Source organism: Adiantum capillus-veneris, chromosome 20 (assembly GCF_014529385.1).
Source record: "Adiantum capillus-veneris isolate H3 chromosome 20, ASM1452938v2, whole genome shotgun sequence".
NCBI classification, from domain to species: Eukaryota; Viridiplantae; Streptophyta; class Polypodiopsida; order Polypodiales; family Pteridaceae; genus Adiantum; species Adiantum capillus-veneris.
In genome coordinates, this window is record NC_140950.1 from 150,396,632 (window position 1) to 150,410,358 (window position 13,727).

A 13,727-nucleotide genomic window follows, 5' to 3' on the forward strand; every position below is an offset into this window, starting at 1 on the left:
AAATTGCAACATCATCAAGCTCAACTGCGTCTCTTGACTCTCCTCCAAGTTGTTTATACACCCGCATCAATGATTAAAAATTGAATCTAAATCCTTGCACAAAACTCTCTCTCTCTTTGGTGTGTGTATTTGTAGCATTGATATTAGTGATAGTATACTCTTCCTTCGTGCTCATATTTCTCAGGGATTTTCCTATTTAGTGTCCTAGATCGCTCCATAAATAGGTGGTGCCCCTTCACTTGTTGTTGGCTGTGGGTTTGCTGTTGTTTTGCTTGTTTTGTGGTAGCACCAGCACCAATTGAGCAGCATGGGAGCCTTGAGGGTGTTTAGAGGTCGCCTCTCTTGTTGCCTGTCCCAGACCGCCTCACTACCTATATCGCTTTGTTAGCTGGAAGTGTGATTATTGTATATTTTGAACAACATATGAAACGTCTGATGTATGATCTCTATCTCTCTCTCTCTCATTCTCTCTCTCTCTCTCTCTCTCTCTCTCTCTCTCTCTTTCTCTTTCACACACACACACACACACACACACACACATTTCCATGGCACCACATTGAGAAGTACAAAGAATCATATTAATCTAGATAGCTAGCATTTTGGAGATTATTTGTAAGTACAAATTTTGAAACAACCAATGGGCTGAAATACAAATTCTGGAGAAAAGGGATCAAAATGTCCTCTAGATAAAAGTTATGCTCATGACCTTGAAATGAGGGTGGGGAGAGAGTGGTGCCCAGTGGATTTAGCAAGCCCTTATGGGGTGTGTCATCTATCAACAAAGTGTTGATATCATCATATGGGACATGGATTTGAAAAAAAGGTTTATAGAATAGGAATACATTTGGTTTGGTAGGGTGGTAGTGGTCGTCAATGTAAACACACTCCTTTTGCAAATACAAATAATCAAATTACAAATATTTAATTCTTGCTACAGTGTAAACCACATTTAAAAGGGGATTGAGCTTTCTCTACATCATAGAGGACCATATTGCAACCTGGAACCTTGGAAGTTGAAATTGTATAAATTCCTTGGTTCCCGGATGTATAATGGCTCTACGATCACCTATCTTGAAGGTGCACAGGTTGACAACCTCTGCGTGGGGATCATACGATTCTTGAAACAACAACAATCGGTGGATGTCGAAAATAATTAGTCCCTGCAAACATTTTGTAAAACAAATAAGTAGTTAGACAATAGGTTGACTTTCATATTCTTTTACATTGGTTATTACTGGAACAATCATGTCAATGTCTAGCAAAGGTCCATACTGGGTTTTCCTACCGTTGAGGTTGCCTTGTACAGTTTTGACATCCTTGAGATTCTTCTCTTGTTCTTCTGCTGTTTGAGACTCTTGTGTCTCCAGTGTTGAGGGATCCATTGCACCTGAGTTTTCTTCTAATGTGCTATGATCTGTTTGTGTGTTAGGTAGAAATGGCTCTTGATTTTCAAGTTCAAAAGGTGGAGGCGTGGCAAAGGTATGCTCTGCTTAAGGGTTAGAGCGTTCTTTCTCAGTCCCTCCCTCTCAATAAATTTTTTCCTTTTGAAACCCTCCAAGTGTAGAGGGAGTTTCAAAATTTATTTATTTGTCCTCCCCTCGATCTATGTGATCTAACTCATGTGTGGGCTTCCCCTCATTTGGAATTTTCTCCTTGTCAAGCTCTCTCTCCACAGCATTTCTCTTCTCAAAAGTTCCTCCCTCCTCTTGATCATGTCCGTTTTCATTTGACCTTATGGAATTTGTTTGCTGCAGTCCATTAGCAGTCATCGTTAACTCTACAATGTGGTCATCCAATAGGGTTTTTTCTACATCTATAGTCACGGGATGTGAAATTGCAAGAAGATGCTGGGTTAGGGTGGCACGGTATTGATGCAAATACTCTGCTGTGTACTTCTCCAATGCACTATGCAAAAGACAAAACAAAAACAAAAAGGAACTGAGACGCATTTTTGTCCAAATTGTCACAGTGTTATAGTAATGCTATGCAAAATGCATACCTATGACATGAATGGATTTAGTGAAAAAAAGGTATGCAGTATATACTCAGCATGGAGGAGGCATCTCCCTCCACACAAGTTGCCATCCGTCTGTAAAGGCACCACGACTTCCTTAATCTTTGACATGTACAACTCTAGATTTCCACATAGCCTTCCATATATGGGCAACAGTATTTTTATGCATTTGCAAGCAAGAGGAGTTGGTATGAACCCAATACAATAACTGTCTCCATTGTTTAAAAAAAATAAAACCAATTTATAATTTTCAATACTCACAATCTCAATTCTGGATGCATTCTTGAAATTGAGTTTAGTGTCCAAACAACTGGCTTGTCAAGTTCAATGCAAACAAGGCTCTAGTGGCAGTTTCTCTCATATGGAAAATTTATGGTTGTTACTTGAAGCATTTGACAATGAGAAAGCCACTTCTCAAATGTGCCGATAGGGGTATTTTTCATTTTGAGAAAGAAACAAATCTGGGAATCCAATATATAATGGCTTTGTGGAGGTAGCTCGCTCTTTATCAAACTACAAGACATTTACTAGTTGTTAGTCTGTCTAGCCTCAAGGCTAAATAAAAATATATTGAAGCTGGTGAAAGAATCTTACTTCCAGAAGATATATACAATTGAATCTCTGATTTGAGCATTTGAATGCTGCAATATATTGATATCCGTAGTATCTAATGTAAGTCTTCTTATACCATCTTCTATCTGTATATCTACTATTAGTCCTTCCTCCATAGATGAAAAAAACTTGTTGTTGTTGACATCGATTTTGTGTGTAACAATGTGGTAGTTGTTAATCTCTCCTCTTATAGCATTTTTTTCCTTTTCCTTCTCTTTCAATTTATTCATCTCCTTTGCACGCCGATTTTCATGGTCAGCCCTGGACTGATATTCACATCGCAGGTGACCTATACAATCTTCACTGCCTCTGGCTTTGATGGAGGAATAAGCAAAATTTCCTTCATCTTATTGTTTATAAATTCATTGGATTGGAGCAACTTATCATATCTCCACCTTACTCTTTTCAGAGTTTCACTATCCTTCTCTATAATTGTTATTATGTGTGCATGTGCTACAACAACTGTTATGTCATTGAAATATTTCAATAAAAAATCTTCTGCTACCTCTTGTACTGCCAGCAGTGCAACAGGTTTCCACCAGATGGTTCCAAAACATGCTTCCTCACATATTGACCTGAGTAGCCTTTGGAATGGAAGCTTTGGTACTAGAAGCTCAATACATTTCTAAGGCTTCTTGATTTCCTTGAACAACTTGATCTATCTTTGTAGCCTATTCATCCTTGAAGCTTTCAATATTTTCATGGGCTTCTTGTTCTCTTCTTTTTACTAGCAGAACTTCCTCCTACTTTAGCAGCTAAATCTGGTTGTTAGCCTCCTGCCTTTCTTGCAGTTGCCTTTGTTCTTGCCATTTACCTATAATCCAATCTCTCTCTCTCTCTCTCTCTCTCTCTCTCTCTCTCTCTCTCTCTCTCTCTCTCTCTCTCTCTCTCTCTCTCTCTCCACCTCCGATTTGGGTGATCTATAGCCTCAATCGAAGAGCACGAAGTCCTCTACGCATTGATGTAAAGACAGAAATTTTCAGAGTTATGGAAGGCGTTTCTGTAGCAGCATTTCCGAAGTGAACAGGTTCAACAAAATTGATTCTCATCTCCTATTTTACATACAATGTGTTCCGGCACTCGCAAGGGTTCTTCTTCTTCAACAAGGTCCACAACCATTGTGGAAAATGATCCAAAATCTCCTAAGTGTGGAGATAGCAACACAACCACCCAACCAACGACATCGAAAACCATGATCATGGCGTACTTGGTATCATTGCAAGAGACCGTAAACAAACAAGGCGAAGACTTACGAGCACTTGCAATGGAGAATGGCACACTAAGGGTACTTGTGGTTGAGAATGAGAATCTCAAGAGGACACTTGAGATGCAAACAACACGTTTGATGCAACTTGAAGAGGAAGTCAAGGAATGTAAACGCTCTCTTGTGGACTTGAATGCTTTGAAGGAGCGGATGAGCCAAGTAGAGCATGACCATGTATTGAAAGAGGAGAAATTTGACACTATGAGCCGGGATGTATGCGACATGAAAAATGTATGCACAAACAAGTCTTGGGTTGATGTATGTGGTAGCAATGTGGTTTCTAATTCCTCACTCATGCAAGCTATGGCTCAAACAAAGAATGTTGAGAATGTGGATGTGGAGGAGTTGAAGGAACGGGAGCGACGTTCCAAGAACATTGTTATTCGTGGAATTCCCGAAGAGAAGTTAGAGACACCTCCTTCTCTTGCCATTGTTATTGAAGATTTCTTCAAAACCCACTTTGGCATGTCCGGAGTTATGGTCTATGGGGCACATAGAGTGGGGAAGCAAGGAGCTCCTCGCTCGGGAGAACGGCCAATTGTATGCACCATGCCGGATGAGACCAAGCGAAAGATTATCCTTGATAATAGTTGGATCTATTTGAGGGATACAAAATGTTTTGTATGTGAAGATCGCACTATTAAGCAACAAAATATGCGTCGCAAGGCATATGAGGAAAAGAATAATAAAAACAAGGAGATCTCTCATGAAGAAAATGTGCCCAGGGAGGAGGCAAGTCTCTCAAGCAAATAGGGATGCGTGACCTATGAGACCGAGTTACAATTGAAAATATGCTTTTGGAATTGTAATGGATACCCATGGAATGCGGGGGTTGGCATTGATGAACTAACAAGCAAAGCCGATGTTGTACTTCTTGTTGAAACTTGGGAGCATGATACACAAAGGATTAACGGCTTGGAGGATTACAATGTACATTCATTGATGTGGTCAAAGAATCTCAAACAACGAAGAGGACAAGGAGGGTTAGCATGTATGGTTAAGAAAGGATTGGAAGATTTTGTATCAATTGTGAAAGATGACAAGTACAAACGTTATGTATGGCTGAAAATTATGACACCAAAAAGAGCATCCATTTTTGTAGCCGGTTGCTACATTCCTCATCATGATTCTCCCTTTTATGCTTGCATGGATAGAGATCAACCATTTTCTGATTTGGAAGAGGACATTGCTTATTTCAAAGGTGAAGGTGATGTTATTGTATTTGGGGATATGAATGCTTGCACAAAAACATTGCAACATGATACTCAACAATTTGATATGCCATACATTTCAAGGGAGTTGGAGGAAGTTCACTTGTATGATCGTACTTCAATGGATGAGAAAGAGCCGGATCACTATGGAAAGTTACTTTTACACATGTGGAATAGCACGGGTATGCTCATTGCCAATGGTGTATCTTTGTGGAGTGGAACCAATGGATTTACATGTAGGAGACATAATGGGGATAGTGTGATTGACTATATGCTACTCTCTGAAGCCATCATGTATCGCATAAAGAGTTTTATGTTTGGTCAATGGACCCCGGAATCCGACCATCGCACCTTATGTATTGACCTTTCATGTGGAGAAGCAACTAAGCATGATAATCTCAGCCAAAGGAAAGAGAAGTTATCACTATGTATGGATTTCAAACGGGCACCAATGTACATTGAAATGGTTGAGCAAAAATTACGGATGACAAAGGTTCAATGTGATGCACCATTGGAAACAAAATGGGAAACTTTCAAGAAAGCTATTTGTTCTTGTGCGGAAGAATGCTTTGCCATAAAGCATCTCCATGGTATCAACAAAGATAGATCACGCAAAAGGTGGTTTGATAAAGAATGTCAAGATGCTCGAAAGTCCTTGATAAAGCTTGATGCAACTATGGACAAAGACAACTATCAAAGTCATTTGCATACATACAAGGCATTGATTCAAAAGAAGAGAAGAAGATGGGAAGTAAAGCAACAAGAATTTCAAGTCCAAGAAAAGGCACATGCATGTGGAAGATTTTGGAGAAATTTGAGAGGCAAGCGGGTTGAGAATTTTGGTAACTTGAGTCTAGTGGATATACACACATTGTAGGAAATTATATGAGCAAGAAAATACTGAAAAAATGCCATTTTATGGTTCACTCCCATGTATGCCGTCTTTTTTTACTATTGAGGATGTATGCGGTGGGCTTGAAAAGTTGGCCACTCGCAAAGCGGGAGATCTTCAAGGTGTCAAGCCGGAGATGATCAAATGGACGGGAGATTTTACCCATGAGTGGATGTGTGATATGTTCAACTTTGCACTTCAACATGGTATGCCTTATGATTGGAGTACTAATTGGGTTAAGCCTTTGCATAAAGGAGGGGATGTAAAGAATGTAAGCAACTACCGGACTATAATGATTGGGTCTCTTATGGCAAAGTTGTTTGGGTGCATAATGGAGATGAAATTGAGTGATTGGGCTGAAGAGAATGACAAGCGTGCAAAGGGACAAGCGGGTTTTTGTCGATGCCATAGCACCATTGATCATCTTGTCACTCTTCGTGTTCTCATGGAGGAAAGTCGGTTGAAAGGCAAGCGATTGTATTTTTGTTTTGTGGACTTTAAGAAAGCCTTTGATATGATTCCACGTAACAATTTGTGGAGAAGGATGGAAGAACTCCAAGTGCCAAGTGAGTTTATGCTTGTGGTTTCTCGAATCTATGAGAAGGTGATTTGTCAATTGCGCATGGGAAGAGAAATTTCAGAAATTTTTGTAAGCACGATTGGGGTTAAACAAGGATGTCCATTGTCACCAACTCTCTTTGGTCTATGCATCGATCAATTGGAACAAATGGTACTTGACTTTATGCAAGAAGAAGGCATTGAAGAGGTCACTATTTGCAATGCGGTAATCATGTTTTTGTTGTATGCGGATGATGTAGTGCTTCTAGCACACACTTTAGAAGATGCACAAAAGCTTATGGTTGTCCTTGAGAATTTTTACTTGCATAGTGGGCTGATTGTAAATGAATCCAAAACAAAGGTTATGCTTGTGAAAACCAACCATAAGGAGAAGCCATGCATTGTGTACAACAACGAGACACTTGAAGTTGTTGAGAGCTTTAAGTACCTTGGCCTTGAGGTTCCATCCAATCACAAGTGGCATGAATGTGCTATGCGTCGTTTGGAAGCGGGAAAGAGAGCATATTATGCATTTGAGAACATGTGTAATACGGGAAACATCAAGTGTTGGGTTCTCAAGAAGTATCTTTTTGATGCATTGGTGACACCGGTTCTTCTTTATGGAGTTGAAGTGTGGGGCAGGAGCATCTCAAAGTCTACTTGGAAAGAGTTTGAGAATGTCCAAAAGAGTTTTCTTACATACTTTCTCCAAGTTAAGACACAAACACCATATATGCTCCTACTTCTTGAGTCAGGATCTCTTCCAATTGAGGTTATGGGCATGGAAAGGGTTGTGGAGTACATGATAAAGATGCGTCAAAACCCCTCACATCGACTTCCTACAATTGCATGGGAAGCAAGCAAAAAAGTTCAAAAAACGCATAAAAGCAAGATCTTGAGCACGGGATGGATGCAAGACACAAAGAAGTGGTTTGGGAGATGGGATGCATTACACTTGCTACATGATGCTTCAATTGACTCTCAAGTGAATGAAGCTTTTCTACAACGCCAATGTATTACGGCTTGGGAGAAATCCGGTGGGTCACGCTTCATACATTACACCACCTATATTGCCCCCAACTACAAAACCATGTTCTTCGCTGAGAGAGGAAACCGTACTCACACTTACATGCTTGAGCCTATTTCCTTGTCCGCGATACGCACTATCGCAGCAATTCGGCTTAGCTCCCATTTCCTTCGATGCGAGATAGGGCGTTGGGGCAATGGAGAAGAGTCAAATCGATTGTGCACATTATGCTCACTGCAAGTTCGAGAGTCTGAGTACCACACACTACTAGAGTGCTCAGCTTTTGATCACATCCGAACTTGCTTCTCTCACATTTTCAGCCATAACTTAGACCTACACACTTTCCTCTCCCAGCCAAAGTGTGGGCTCTCCGTTGCGACTCTCATCACTACAATTTTGGAGCATCGAGAGTCACTCATCAACCATACACATACTACATCACATGTAACTTTGGTCCCATAGGTCATATTTGACCTCCGAGGACGATAATAAAATCTATCTATCTATCTATCTCTCCCCCCCCCCCTAAAAGTGACATTATGGTGCGCGGGGGCAATTTAGCAAAAGATAGAATAATATCCATGCGCCATTGTGCACACAAGGTTCCAAGTTATTGTGCCACGACATTAAAATTCTTTTCTATTCCACATAGGAAAACCCACACACACACACATCCGCTCTCTCTGCCTATCTCTCTCTTCCTCTCTATACCCTGGCTATACTTATCCTTTGCGGTTTCATTCCCATATCTGAGTCTCTATCTGTGACAAAGTATCATTATGATGTGCACATGATGTTTAGTTCATTCTAGAATCATCTTCGCATGCCATTGTGAAAACTCGTCAAATTTATGGGCGGTGGTTATTTTGGCTTATGTAGTAGTCCTAATAACATACCATTTCTACTTTAGCACACACACACACACACACACAACAATACTACTCTCTCTCTCTCCCCTTTCCCTGCTCTTAATCTACTTCCCTCTCTATGTCTCTCTCTCATACATGTAGGTATATGTAGAATTTGGGTTTCTCTTATGGACAACAAGATCCTCTGTGTTGTCACCTTGTGTGATGCTCTTCTGAGTTTTTTTCTCCCTCTCGCTCTCTCTCTCACACACACACACCCACACACACAATGAAGTATGCAGGCTGCAGGCTATATGTTCTTCTTCTTCTTCTTCTCCTCCTCCTCCTCCTCTCTCTCTCTCTCTCTCTCTCTCTCTCTCTCTCTCTCTATAAGGTGCTACAATAAGCATGGAAACAAATATTGTACAATTCATTAACTCGGAAAGTGACCTCTCAATCAAAGTTATATGGTGCAATAAATTGCCACTAGTTAATTTTAGCCATTTGACACCCTCTAGGGGCCCTTTGGGATTAAGGTTAATTAGAGGCCAGCCAATGAGAAGAGGGTGGTGGACACACTCTATGCCCTCAAAAATGTAGGGGGACAAAGTAGTCTTACACTTCTTAAATGGGCTCTTACCTAGTGAGAAGGTGTGTGGGGGGGTGGGTGGGCCATATGGAACCTCGAACTTCCCTCCTTTTTTATCCGGCTTTGAGAAAATCCCAAAAATTTGAAAATTTTCAAAACTCAAATTTCATCTTCTGAAAACCCCCCTAAAATTATTTTATGGTCAAAAAAGCATTTTTTGATCTCAAAAAGTCAAAACGTGCACCCAAAAACCCTAAAATTCAATTTTTTTTAAAAACGTTTGAAAAATCTTTTTTTGCTATCCAGAGCTCCCCCAAAAGTAGTTATTAGGCATACAGTGATTTTCTCTCTCTAGAACCCCTTTTCCAACCCCTCCTTGGTTGTAACCATCACACTCATCCTCTACTCCAACACACTCTCTCTCTACACCATCTCCATTGCTGTAGCAAGGAAGCTCCTCTCTCCTCCCCTACCACCTTCCATTGCCACACCAAGAAAGGGTTATCCACCTTCTCCTCCCATTGCCACAAGGGTTAACCACCTTCTCATATCACTTTATCCCACCTACATTGTAGCAACAAGCAAGGTCCTTCTCCTCCTCCTAGTTTTCTTTGCTCAACCATGGCCAACTCTACTTCGCAAAGGCGGCCAAAGGATGAGGTCTCAGCACTTACATGCCACAACACTAGAGGTGTAGATGATGAGTGAGTGCCACAAGAGTTCACCAAAGGTGCTTGGGTATACATGCAACCATCTGCTATTGGCCCTCATCGTGTGCGGAATCGTGCAAACTTGGATCTTCATTGGAAAGAAAAGCTCCTTGGCTTCAAGAACCGCAAAGACAAGGGGACCGTAGCCATTGTGCAACATGTTTTCTCAATGTCAACCATGCACTTACAACAACCACCTCGATTTCCAACACATTGTAAGTACATGTTTTGAGAATACAAAGCTAGGTGTGAAATCACAATGTAATGTTATTATGGATTCATACTTAACATTTGTCATGCATTTATAGTCATATTTCCATCCACGTTGGTGGAGGAGCAGCCACTACATAGTCTCTCCAGCACATTCAATGCTATACATGCGGATATTGGAGCAATAATGTTCCCACATCTTTGCCCAACCAAACTGGTTCAAAGAAGGATTTTTTTCTATTCTCACTCCTATATTGTCCCTACTTCTACACAAGCGTTTGGAACACTTGAACCCATCAAAGTAACTTCCTTATTAAGTATGGAGTGGCCGGTCCCAGATTTGTGGTCGGTAGCATCTTTCAAGCAAAAGATGATAATGGATGTCCAAAACTCTTTGAAATACTCTAAAGCTTCTAGGTCTGTGGGCTTGAGTTGGTGTTTTCCTATTCATTGTTTTGTGCACATTTTTTAAGAGTTTGGATTTGTGAAGACTACCACAATGCTTGTATGTAAAGATGCGCATTACGAGGAATTAGGATGGCTTTTAGAAGAGGACTGGGGTTTTGTGGAGGGCATGCACAACGGGGACCAATACCGTTGTAAGGTTGGAGCTTCAGGTATTGGAATGCGCTATTTGAAATCCCGCACCTCCTTGTACATACGATTTCACTATGATCGTTGGATGTGCAAGCTTGGAGTGTGGACTCCCTTACAGAGTGTAGACGGCGCTATTGCAAGCTTTGACATTGCAGTGAAGATTCCCAGCGATGCTTTGGAGGCAGTCCAAGTGAACAAGCATTGGACTCTCAGTAATGATCGAGAACATTTGGTTATTATGGGTTTTGAGGCCCTTCAACAAGCACAAATTCGTTTACAAGGTCACAAGGTGAGAATCCTTCCACCACATTTTCAATACATAATGGTTTGTCGATCATTGGATGCTTATTGTAATGAATGTCCGCAGATTGGGAAGAGAATGGAAGACAAATTGAAGGTCGAGGAGGACTGGGGGATAGATGGAACTATGCTATCGATCTTATAACTTTGTAACTCTTGCAATTTTCATATTGATCCCCGCTGTAATCAACATGATTTGCTTCGGCAAATCATGCCTTTGAATATAATTTTTTGCATTGGGATGAGAAATCATTTTTTGGTGAAAGTGCCTTTTTTTTTTAATGTCTTAAAAAAAGGGTCCATTATAAAAGGGGGGCCACCTAACTCATTCACTATTTTCACTTTTGCAACTCTTGAGCTCCTCCACTCTCTATCTACACCCCAGGCTAGACATGGATTCTGCCACAGCCTCTACATCTGCACCCACATCCACCCCTTTGTCACGCTTCATCCTCTTGCTCGAGGACACCAAATACAAAGGGAAGTTGGACCTCCACACCTTTTTTACTCGTCTCCCTGACCTTGACGCCACAGTTGCCCTTCACATGGATGCATTTGAGGAGATTTTTGCGTTCATGGAGGAGCACATCATAAAATGTTATGTATCTATCCCCCCACATGCAGGGATCTGGGTGCCTTGCGATCCTTTGCGCTATATACACAAAGGTGATCGCCCATTCGCCAAGCGGTTGCAACGATTCCAAGAAATTGCAACCGATGCAGGCCATTACTTGGACGAACAAGCCCCTAGGGTGTCAGTGCTCAAGAAGCGCAAGTTGGGGGTGAAGTACCTTTCTCGGCTCGCAAAATTTATCTTCTTGGTGAGCGAGGAACGTGATTTGGAGGAGCTCCGCTTACCACACCTTCAAGTTGGGTCCTTTATCAAGGACACCAAGGAGCAGCAGGTTATCCCCATGAACCCTACAGTGGAAGGAAAATCACACCGGCTCGAGAACCCTAGGGGTCTTGAGGAAGTGGTTGAGAAATCCATAGTTGCGACTGGCCCTAGTGACACTCCAGTGCCACTACCACTAACGGATGTGGCTATTCCAGAGGTAGAAAGCAACCGCGCGCTTCACCTAAGTACCCTTGGGGGTAGATAAGCCTACAAGGGGAAACAAAAGACTGACCACAAGGGCGCGCAAATGGCCCATCCATCAGTTTTGGATGGGCCATTTGCACGCCCTTGTGGCCATGATTTTTTTTGCCCCTTATAGGCTTATCTACCCGCAAGGGTACTTAAAAAGCACAAATTTATTGAAATTGATTGCAATTACATACAGAACTTAAAATTACAAAGTCATTTCATTACAAAGATAATAGACACAGGAGACACAGCTGTTGATCGTATTGTCATTGGAAAGTCAAATCATTACAAAGATAAGGGTGTGCAATACAAAAAGAGGGGTAACTTCGGCTAATGCTCGAAGTCTCGTTGCAATCGACGTGCAAGCTGCATATCTTTTGGCTGTATTGTCACTCGCTTTGCATGAATGGTGCATAGGTTGGTATCTTCCAACACCGAAATGATGTGGGCCTATGTAGTTTCTTCAATAGCCTCTAGCGCTATCGCTTGCATTCTATACTGATTTCCATAGCTTTGAAGCACCTCCTTCACAGTGCGAGCAAAGGGGGCACGTCGAATCAAAAGCTCCGTCGTCTTTTGGTAGTGGAGGATTTCTGCAAATGCCCTTGCTAGTTTTTGGCGCCGCTGCGGTTGTCTTGGGTGCACTTGCACATTTGCTGGCGGACAGTGTTTAGGCTTCTTGAAAAACTTAGACTTGCGCCTGTTTACATGCTTAGGGGCTGGTTCTACAGCCTCTTCTGATTCTTCCTCTTCCCTTGGTTGCCGATCTTGTCGTGTGCGAAGAGCTCCCTGGCCTTGAGGCAATGTATTCCCCCCAACGGCCACCCGGTGTGTGCGCGATAGTTTTTCTCGCAACCATGGTGGCTCACTCTCTGATTCGGTGTCTGTATGGACCACCCGAGTCCTGGATGGTCCTGCTTGTGATTGGGGATGCAACGGCTGCTCCCTATCGGACTCTGTTGTTTGCTTCTTGTCTCTAGCGCTGGGCACGTTGTTTCATTCTCTTTCTAGGTGTTATATCATGAGGAGATGGAGATTCAACAGTCCTCGATGACTCTCGTGCCCTACCACCATGCCCACTACCAGAAGAGTTCCTGGAACGGCCAGGTGTTCGTGGCCATTTTCTTGTGCCTTTACGCCATGACGGCTTCTCACATCCTTGGAGGGTGTTTTTGTTGGCAGGCGGATGCTCTTTCACGATTTGTTTGGTACGCGCCATTTCGTTGGTAAGAGATCACCTGTTCTTAAGAAATGAGTGGTTTATGAGAGCATGCAATATTTATAAGGGCCCTGTTCACACTAAGTTTTTTAAAAGAAGTATTATTTTTTAAATAAACATGTCGCTAAGATTTGGAACCCGCGTTCACGTTGAGTGACTCGTGCAGTATCCACTTTGATCCTTGTCGCACTCTGCATCGCTGCCATGCAGCATGCTTGGTGGGACCTTGCGACATTTGCCACTTGTTGCTATGCTCTTGACGACTCCATTTGCGCACTTCAATAGCAATCTTGGATTATCGCGCACGCTCCATTGTGAGCTTACGAGCAAATGTTGTGCGAAAAAACCAGTTGAACATCTCCTCCAAATATTTGGATTGCACCATTCCACCACCATGTCGAGTATTTTTGAAGTACACTCCCCTTGCTCGATAATGGGACTTCTCCATGCCTTGAGAGCTAAAAATTTCAAGCGATCCATACTTGTGCATGAAAAATGCACCATGCGCAAACAAGATATGTTGTTCACATGAGTAAACAATCCACATTATTAAATAAAAAACAATCCCTTGTAATGAATACACCATGTA